This window comes from Podarcis raffonei, chromosome 11 (genome assembly GCF_027172205.1).
Source record: "Podarcis raffonei isolate rPodRaf1 chromosome 11, rPodRaf1.pri, whole genome shotgun sequence".
NCBI lineage: Eukaryota > Metazoa > Chordata > Lepidosauria > Squamata > Lacertidae > Podarcis > Podarcis raffonei.
Genome location: NC_070612.1, coordinates 39,903,673 through 39,914,052, shown reverse-complemented (window position 1 = coordinate 39,914,052; position 10,380 = coordinate 39,903,673). Strand labels below are relative to the sequence as shown.

Sequence of the window (10,380 nt, the reverse complement as noted above, 5' to 3'; positions counted from 1 at the left end):
GCAAACAGAAGAGGCACTCTCAACGGATACCCCTTTGACTAACTCCTCTTGTTCATTAGGTATCAATCATTAGCTGTAATTTTTAATATATGGGTAATTTATTTGTTAATTATTTGCCAGAGATTTTGGAGGCATAAAGGAAAGGGCTAAAACACCATTAGGATGAATTACTAGACACAGAAACAGGGCGAGAGCTCAGTGGGAAAGCACATTTTTCACAGGCAAAAGGTCTCAGGTTCAGTCTATGATTCGCACGCATGTGTTTTAAAAAACTAATTACCTCTCTGTCTGCAGTCATAGCTGATCAGAGTAAAGACTGTTATCAACTGATTAATATGTAATCTATAGCCACAGCTACTGCCAAATAGTATTTTCCCTGTCACTGTTTCCATCAGGAGGATCACTACCAAGTCACTACTGTGGTTTCATTCCAGATGTTTGGTGACTTGTATTTTTGTCATTTGTATCATTCGTACCGCAAAAAGAGTGTGCATGGTGCCTTACAGAGTTTCATAGGAGAGGGAGAGAGAGAAAAAGGAAGAAGGAAGGTCCCTACTTCCAAGGAACTTACAAACTACAATATACAATACAGAAAACAACATAGACAGTGGTAGAAGAGATAAGGGTAGGGAGTGGGGATGGACAGATATGTTGCTTATACTTCTCATTTTTCAAATCTTAAATTTAGCTCTCCACATTTCTGATAATTTGAGTGCAAATTTATATGAACAAACACACCTTTGCATACACATTTGCACATTTTTGCAAGCAATTTCCCCTGATATACTGCATTTTGCATGTTATTTTCACTACTTTGTTGATTTTTATGCACATGTTCCCCTGATATATACAATTTTATAAACATTGTTTGGCTGGAGAACTGCTTTGCAAAATTCTGAAATTTGCGAAAATTGGAGGATCTCCATGCTTCTCTTCTTGTATTGTTTCAGAAAGTGCAAATGAGATGCTTTGGGCTTTATATGTGAGCTGAGTTGCATTTCTTCCCCATCCATAGTAGGTAGGCAATGCAGATTTACAACAAAAACATAGCTATTGTTGGAATGAGTACTAGGGGGATAAGCCCAAGACTATCTTGAAGAAACGGGGTTTGGAGAGGGAATTGAAGGAAGTGAAAGCAGCAGCACCATGGCAATGGTCCATGATGGAGCAGCAAGGGCAAATGGACAGGATTGTGACGATGGCAGAGTTGGAAAACTGAAGGTTGCAGAAAAGGATATAATGAGAAGCGAGGGACATTATGGTATACAAGGTTGCAAAGAATGTCAACGCAGGGGGACAAAGAGTAAATTGCTATCTACTTGTAAATCACTGGGTGATCTACAAGACTTCTGACTCCAGATTGTTTAACAGCAGCAACAACAAAAGCAACTTTCCCCACCTAAATTAGGTTGCTGAAATGAAGAACGCTAAACAGTTAGCTTGCTCATCTTGGGATTCTAGTTTTTGAGGGGGGTTTTAAGTTATAACAAGCCTAAAGTCTTTTTCCACCTTGGTTCAAAGGGTAAGCAAAAGGAGTTTCAGCTGAACAGGGAAAGGTACATTTATTTTTATTTAATAAAATATATGCAACCATTGATTGTAATGAAAGCCCTAAATGGTTTTCAAGAACAATTAAAATTACCAAGAAAAACAGTTAAGTAATTAAAATCATGTAATAGACTAGACAGACATTAAAATACATTACCATCTATGTGTCTGGATAGAAGAAGAAGAGGAGTTTGGATTTGATATCCCGCCTTTCACTCCCTTTAAGGAGTCTCAAAGCAGCTAACATTCTCCTTTCCCTTCCTCCCCCACAACAAACACTCTGTGAGGTGAGGGGGGCTGAGAGACTTCAGAGAAGTGTGACTGGCCCAAGGTCACCCAGCAGCTGCATGTGGAGGAGCAGAGACGCGAACCCGATTCACCAGATTACGAGTCTACCGCTCTTAACCACTACACCACACTGGCTCTCTACACTGGATAGGCTTGCATTAACAAAAATATTTTAAGCAGATGCTGAAAAGAGTAAAGCGACAACATCTGCATGATATCAATAGGCAAGGAGTTCCAAAGACCAATTTCTTACAATTGCAGAGTACTATGCTGCACCTGTAACAGTGCTAGTCCCACAGATTGAAGTGGTTGAGTGGCCCATATGGAATAAGGAGATCTTAGATCTTACATATGAAGCAAGGACGTCATATGATCTGAGCAATGGAAGTGGTGAATGGTTCTGGCAGTTGAGTTTTGTATGCATCTGAGAGGACTGAGGCATGGAAGAGAAGAGGCAAGAGGCAAGAAATAACCAGCTCATGAACCAGAGTTTTAACTAATTAGATGGGACACCAGCAGATATTTGAGGTGCTCCACAGGGGTATGTGATGCAGTTTGGCAACTGATGAAATGTAAGAAGCAAGAGGGGCCACTAGGGGTGCATCGGAAGATGGCTGACAATAACATCTCTCCGACCCACAGGGGGTAATTAGGAGGCTGTGATGGGAGTAAATAGCCTCCCTACCCCCCCATGATTGGGGGGGCTGCCCATGCCTGCTGTGCCCTATACCACCCCCAAATTTGAGGGGATGGGGGCACTAGGCAGAATGCCCCCCTGTGGATCTTGGCGCTCCTGGACGCCGTCTCTGATCCGCGCCGCTAGCTGCAAGAACTTCAAAAGGAACAATTAGGAAGAAGCGAATGCACATATTTCAAGGAAGGAGGGGAAGTAAAGACTGCTAACTGAAGAGTTCTCTGATAAACAAGAAGAGTCGGAGGAACAAGAATCAATCATGAGAAGACAGCTAAGACTCGGTATGGCAAAAGGACTGATGGGGGAGGGGGAAAAAACCTTTCTTTCTTTCCTCTATGTGATAAAACAAGAAAAAAAACCCCCCATAAGTCAGAAATGCCGCTTTAATGACTTAAGCTGTGGATTTATGTCTGTGTGGAGATAATTTTTCTAACCAAAGCATGTTTTAAGAAGAGCGTGGAAAGTTTAAGAGCTCTGGAATGACGCAGTTAAAAATACCGTCGCCATATTGGTAAGCTCTGTCGGAGGACTTAAGTCTGGGAGGAGGAAAAGAGCTGTTTTATACTGTGGGTGAGACTCCTCAGTGGGACTCAAAATGACAGATCCTGAGATTAATGACGGAAAGAGCGATGTTATTTATGAAAGTGATGATATATGGAAACCATCACGATATGAGGATTGGTCGAAAGGAAAAATCCACACAGGATATAATTGGTGTTTATCTGCTTAAGGAGATTATCAGAAGAGATCATAAAGAAAAAGAAAAAATGTACGAATAAGATGAGATGTGGAAACAGCAAGATAAGACTGGATAGAATTATGAACTTTATTTGGGCTGATTTGGATATGAACGCAATAGCAAGAAGATGATCGGAATCCCCCTTCGAAACTTGAAATATGGATCCCCTCAACAAAAATTTAAAATTCGGCTTTGTAATTCGGAATTTATGTGATTTGATTTGATTTGATTGGTCGGTTAATAAAAAATATTTTTTAAAAAAAATAAATAAATGTAAGAAGCAACGGTAACCAAGGATAAAGCCAGTGTTGCATTCTTAGTTACCAAGGTGATAATGGAATGGATGGGGAGGATGATCAGGAAGATGGAAACTTGAGAAGAAAGGTAAGTGCTTCAGTCATCTATATGTCCACTTTTAAGTGGTAGTGAAACATTGTAGTAGATCTATCTGACACACAAGTAGAGATATAAGATGGGATAGAAGAAAAGATGCCTTGGGTAGGGAGCTACAGCTGGGTATCATTTGCATGTTGGTGATACTGAAAAGCTGTGGAATTTGATGTTCACCAAAGGAGACAATGGACGGAGAGAATAGCAGGGAATCCCACCCCTAACAACTGTGGGATTTGCCTTATATCTTTAAATCTGAGCCAGCAGATTCTTACACTTGAGAGTGTAAGAAGATTAGAGCTTTGTTGGATCAAACTATATGTTCACATTGTCCAGAGTCCTTTTCCCCCACCAGACCAATGCTTTTGGGGAGCCCATTCACCTTTCTTCCATAATGGAACTCCAGGTTACGTAAATGGAGATTTTAGTGGCCTCCCATCTAAATCAGAGCCAGATCTGCTCATCCTCAGCAAGATGACTGTGCTATGTGCCCATAGTCCATACCCTGAGACCTTAAAGAGGGCATAAAGGTAACAGCTCTCCCTCCCTGCTTGCCCTATAGCAACTTTTATTCATAGCCATTGGGAATAAAATAGATCAGTCTGATTCCAGTTCAGGATGGACATTGTAGCACCAATGGGATGGTAGAGCATTTCCCCTTTCTATTCTGTCTTCAGGGCTGAGCTTACCAACACAACAGTCAGTGTCACAGCACACCCATAGTTACATATTCCTTCTTTGGAGGTCTTTAAGCAGAGGCTTGACAACCATATGTCAGGAGTGCTCTGATAGTGTTTCCTTCTTGGCAGGGGGTTGGACTCGATGGCCCTTGTGGTCTCTTCCAACTCTATGATTCTATGATTCTATGATTCTATGATTCTACTTTGCCCTCTCACATGGACATTGTGTACATTAAGTCATGGTACCTCCTATGAGCTAGCTCCAGAGGCATATTCAAAGCTGGATTTTAGCTGCTTATGCACTGTATCTCCAGAGCCAAATGAGTGATGAGGAAGAAAATAAACATACCAATCATCTCTAGTATAGTGTGAAATCCATCTCATCTTTTTTCATTGCACAGCAGGTAATCAAATACATATACTATAAGGCATAGCTGATGCCTGTTGCATTTGCTACACTTTATAATGAGTGGGGGAAATGTTGATCATAGGAGTAGAAAGAGATCAGAAAATGGAGTGGAATTTTCCAACTTCAGCTATATTGTAGAATCTACAAGAATCTTTCCGCAGCCATTTGCTGAACAGGCTTTGAAATCCAAAAATTGTTCTTCAGAAAAGGACCGAAGAAACTACAGTAGAATATGGTCCTTTGGTTTCCATATTGTCCAGACTGGTTCTCACATTGCACCTCCAATTCTGCAGTTACCCAGTTCACCTGAATTGATTTGTTTACTTCATTTCTATCCCATCTTTCTTTCCAGGTTTTAGGACAGTGTATAAGTTTCTCTCTCATTCCTTTCGTTCTATTTTAGGTTAGACTGAGAAACAGTGAATGACCTAAAGTCACCCAATGAGCTTCACTGGTTTCTTTAGTGCAACAATAATCACTACAGTTCCTCCTACAAGAAGTAAGAACAGCCAACAAATCCTCATGTTATATAGGTAGAGAAATAGTAATCATTTACAGTGGTACCTCAGGTTAAGTACTTAGTTCGTTCCGGAGGTCCATTCATAACCTGAAACTGTTCTTAACCTGAAGCACCCCTTCAGCTAATGGGGCCTCCTGCTGCCGCCGTGCTGCCGAAGCATGATTTCTGTTCTCATCCTGAAGCAAAATTCTTAAGACAAGGTACTATTTCTGGGTTAGCGGAGTCTGTAACCTGAAGTGTATGTAACCTGAAGCTTATGTAACCCCAGGTACCACTGTATTGTTCAAACTATCATGGGGATGACAGGCGATAGGTAGAGAGGTCCATAACACCCTGTGTCTCCTTGATATCAGTGAAGGATCCAGAAGAGCAGTTTCATTTATTTGTCCAGAGCAGAGATAGTCAACCTTTTTATACCTACCGCCCACTAATGCATCTTTCTTGATGGTAACATTTCCTTACCACCCACCAGTGCTCGATGGAAGGAGGATTCAGCTTGTGCTGTAGAACCCCCCCTACTGCCCACCTAGAATCTTGAAATGCCCACTAGTGGGCGGTAGGGACCACGTTGACAACCCCTAGTCTAGAGAATTGATATATTGCTTAACATTTTTGGCAAAAACCAAAACACTAAACAGTTTACAAAGATTACATCCTGCTCCTATTGGCCAGCAATACCACAACATGGTACCTGCAGAGGTTGTCGCACTCTAATTCCTATCAGACCCCACCAGCATCAGCCAATAGTCGGGGATGGTGGGCATTAGAGTCAAGCAACATATTAGCTACCACTGCCATAGATCTTGTACAACGGCAGACATGCAACATCAGATCACTATCAGTGCTTTTTTGGCATATAATGCCACTTTGTAAGGATAAACGTCTTCATATGAAACAAAGGCAGATATCATGTAAGCCATTAATTCAAAAAGACCGTCATTCACATATGAAAAGAGCAATCAGCCAGTAAATAACTAACCTGCCAAAGGAGAACAAAGCCTGCATTGGCAGCAACTGGTGGCTGTTTGTCTAATGTAGTTTATTTGGCCAAAGTCTCACTAAAATGAATAGATCATCAGTCTTACATTGTTGCTCTAACAAAATTATAACCAGTCCCTGTATTTTGGGGAGCCAATCTCATTTCTAGGGAATGGTTTCAAAACTGGAAACATTTTTTTAAAAAACTGACCCACCTTCCTTCACTTAGCTAGGGATAGTTGCAGAGTGAAACATCTTCTCTGCGATGTTTCCTCTATCATTTCCAGAAGGGTTAGCCTGCTATAGCAAAAGTAACAGTCTTTTGACACCTTGAGATGAACAGATTTTATATGACATAGGCGTGGAGTTTTAAATGAAACGTACTGTGGTCCATGAAACCACATGGCACAAGACTCCTCATTTTCCTTAATGATGTTTCTTTAACTCATGCAACTTGTCACATGATGCATGAGGTTATGAGCATATTAGGGTTGAGGTGAACATTTTTGGTGGAAGAAAGTGAATTTGGATTCTCGAAAAGGGAACAATTCCATAGGTGGGTCAAACATAATCAGGGTATGTTGTGGGTTCACACTTGGTAGCGGCAGATGCTTCTCATTTAACTTCATATTCTTGTTGAGATGAGTTGTTTTGCCACTAACTTCAATGGCAGGGGTAGTGGTAGGAGCAAAGGAGGAACTCCTTGAGGCAGTTAGTAGCTGCCACCCACCCAGATGACCCTAAAATGGCACTACATGTGTTAGATGTTAAAATAGAGTCATTCCAAGGTATTCTGGAGATTGAAATTACATCTGAGCACTGGCAAGGATAGTTTCTCTCTTGTTGCTAGCATCATCACAAGAAGTGGGGTCAAAACCACACTCCTGACTGATGGGACAGTAAGCACCATTCTCCATAAAACACAGGGAATAATTATGTTTGGCCCATCTCCAGAAACTGACAAAAATTACCATGGACAACCAGCATCTTTGAGATATGATCACTCTCTTTTCCTGGAGCGGTGGGGTTGAATGTTAAACTGTTAGAGGTATTAGATTGTGGAAACAATCTTGGGACCAAAGAAACCCAACCAGTTCAGGGTGCAATTAGGTATTTTAGAGTGTGAAACATATTATGCAGTTTCTATCTGATGTGCCAGTTTGTGATCTCCTGGGACTGGGGGCACAGACCCATAAGAACAGACAATTGATAAGCTACCTTATCAGGAAGAAGGCTTAAACATGTTTTCTGACATGTCCTCTTCACATGAGAGCTATGTCCAGGAAGTGGGGGGACGACGGCGACATGGCATGGTATCCCACCAAGGTTTTACTCAAATAAAACCCATTGAAATTAATGAAAATAATGAAGTTAGGTTCATTGATTTCAATAGGTCGACTATGAGTAAAAGTTAGTTGAATCCCACTTACAAGGCACTCTCAAATCAAATGCTTCCACTATGGCAAGGACTTTTGGCTTCACAATGGAACTTCTCCTCTCCTCCCCCCCACATGCCCCATCCTTTGTGATCCTTAAATGTGCCTTCCAGAGCAGATTCAGGGGAGGACACAGGTGTGTGCAGGGAGAGGACATGGCAGATAAGTTTCATGGCACAAGTGGAAATCCAAATGCTAGTGAAAGAACTTTGTTGAATACCTCCCATACACCATAAAGTTTAATAGATTCAAATTGGAGAAGTGAATAGGAGCTGGGGAAGAAGTTTGTTGGTGCTTTCTGCTGTCATACCATCGGACTGATGTCCAGAATTCAGGGGTGGCCCAATTTGTTTTTGGCACCTGAGGCGAACCACAAAATGGTGCCCCCTGCCAAGGAAGAAGGGCTTAATGAAGTTCTACATCAGGAACAAGGAGGGGATAAAAATCTACATTAGGAACAAGGGTGGGAGGAGACCAGCAGCACCTCCTATTTACCAAGAGGCAACTGTAAAGGCTGCTTTAGAGGGGCTGCCATAGAGATGGCAAATCCTACCTCCAAGGAGCACGCCATATCTACTGCCATTGCAATTTCAGGAGTAGCGGGTGATGCATTTCTTGGGGGGCTAGATCTGCTGCCCTGCTTGGCATAGTTCATAGCTTCTCTGAAGCTGAAGCTGAGGCTCCAATACTTTGGCCACCTCATGAGAAGAGAAGACTCCCTGGAAAAGACCCTGATGTTGGGAAAGATGGAGGGCACAAGGAGAAGGGGACAACAGAGGACGAGATGGTTGGATAGTGTTCTCGAAGCTACCAGCATGAGTTTGACCAAACTGCGGGAGGCAGTGGAAGACAGAAGTGCCTGGCGTGCTCCGGTCCATGGGGTCACAAAGAGTCGGACACGACTAAACGACTAAACAACAACAACAGATCTGCTGCCCTTTTCGATCCAGCTGCCTGAGGCACTCACCTCACCTTGCCACACGGGTGGGCCAGTCCTGCAGAATTCAGTCTATAAAACAGTAGTGATTTCTGTGGTACAGTAGAGTTGCCCTCCTGACAACAGTGTTGTTATGGCTTACCTGGGTAGCACTGAGGCAGGGCAGCAATGACTGGTCCCTCCGGTGACCCACATGGCCCTGACCTCAGCCCTACCCTGCCCCACCCCAAGCCACCCAGCAGCAGTATACCGAGGAGCATTCCATGCTTCCGCACCACCACATATGCCACTACTGCTGCAAAGTATGAGATTAGACATTTTCAGGCACAGCACCTGGCATTATTTTTGCTTGTGACTCCTTAGACTGCTTTGTTATTTGCCCATTCCGTGCAGCAAGTTGGAAGTTTGGCACATTAACAAATTATCCCACACTTAATTTCGAGATGTTTTACTGCTGTTGGCTTGCTGCTGCCCAACGTCAGAAAATCAATTGTAGAACAAAGACAATGTGTGGTGGAGGTATAATTTTTCCTGGGGGGATTTTATGCTTAAACACTAGAATTTGTGTAAACACATTTTTCAAAGAAAATTAGCCATAATACTTGGCCCCCAGGTGACCTATATTTAATGTGTGATTGTGTGATATACTGGTAGTTGGGCATGGAGGGGAGGAATCTGGCTCCTGTTGGTTTGGCATTAGTCAGAAAATGCCTATGTCCAATTACTAAGAGGTACTGGTCACCGGTAAATCTCTTAGTGGGTTGCGGTGTCCCAAGAACCAGTGTTATGAGTGGGAGGGATAGTCCATTATCAGAGCTCTAGCATGGCTCCCAAATACAGCATGATATACTATAGATATCAGCATGCTCTAAGCAAACCGGCTTGAATCCAATAAGGTGCCCAGTATACCCTGCCAACCTAGCAGTTTGAAAGCACCCCCGGGTGCAAGTAGATAAATAGGGACCGCTTACTAGCGGGAAGGTAAACGGCGTTTCCGTGTGCGGCTCTGGCTCGCCAGAGCAGCGATGTCACGCTGGCCATGTGACCCGGAAGTGTCTCCGGACAGCGCTGGCCCCCGGCCACAACCCTAGAGTCTGTCAAGACTGGCCCGTACGGGCAGGGGTACCTTTACCTTTTTATACCCTTGCCTGAGAACAAGGCCCTTCTGCTTGCAAGGAGAGAGGACTAGTTTTTGCAGAGTTGCCCTTCCCACTACAATATTTGTATAACATTTTATGCTATTCAAGAAGCTGCTCCAACTCTGCAAAAAACTTTTGGGAAAGCAGAGAAAACCATACTTGGACTGCAGGAAAGCCCTGTGATCAGAAGTCTATCTCAGAAGTAAGTATCCAAGTCCTTATGCTTTATTGTGACAAAGTAATCTAATCTGAATGCTTCCTTGGAGTTTTGTGGTGCTTTCCTCAAGGAAAGGATAGGGGCTTGGGATTGTGAGACAGGGGCAAGGTAGGAATAGAAGGTTCTGAAAGAAAAATAATAAATACGTATGTCCCCCACCCTGAAATAGTGATTTATTTTTATCTTCAACTTTGTACCAGCTTAGCTATATTACAACTGTCTCTTCCTTTCTTCTTTCCATGCCCTCCCCAGTGTGGATGTAGTTCAGAATAGTTCAATGTGCTTTCAATAATAATCCTGTATTAGTTCTCCTTTCTGGAAAGCAGTGGATTCTGTCAGCATATAGTGCAGGGGTCCTCAAACTTTTTCAGCAGGGGGCCGGTCCACTGTCCCTCAGACTTTGTG

The 10,380-nt window shown here is 42.8% G+C and overlaps 1 long non-coding RNA gene across 2 annotated transcripts; it reads left to right on the top strand.

The window, feature by feature from the left end:
- The first annotated feature begins 3,615 nt into the window (after positions 1-3,615).
- Positions 3,616-9,945, top strand: LOC128423412 (uncharacterized). 2 transcript variants are annotated; one of them, XR_008332749.1, is made up of 3 exons: positions 3,616-3,653; positions 5,152-5,281; positions 9,867-9,945. It is a non-coding gene; the product is annotated as an uncharacterized LOC128423412 (long non-coding RNA). The 2 variants fall into 2 exon arrangements; XR_008332748.1 differs by having other exon boundaries at positions 3,620-3,691.
- Positions 9,946-10,380: the final 435 nt, after the last annotated feature.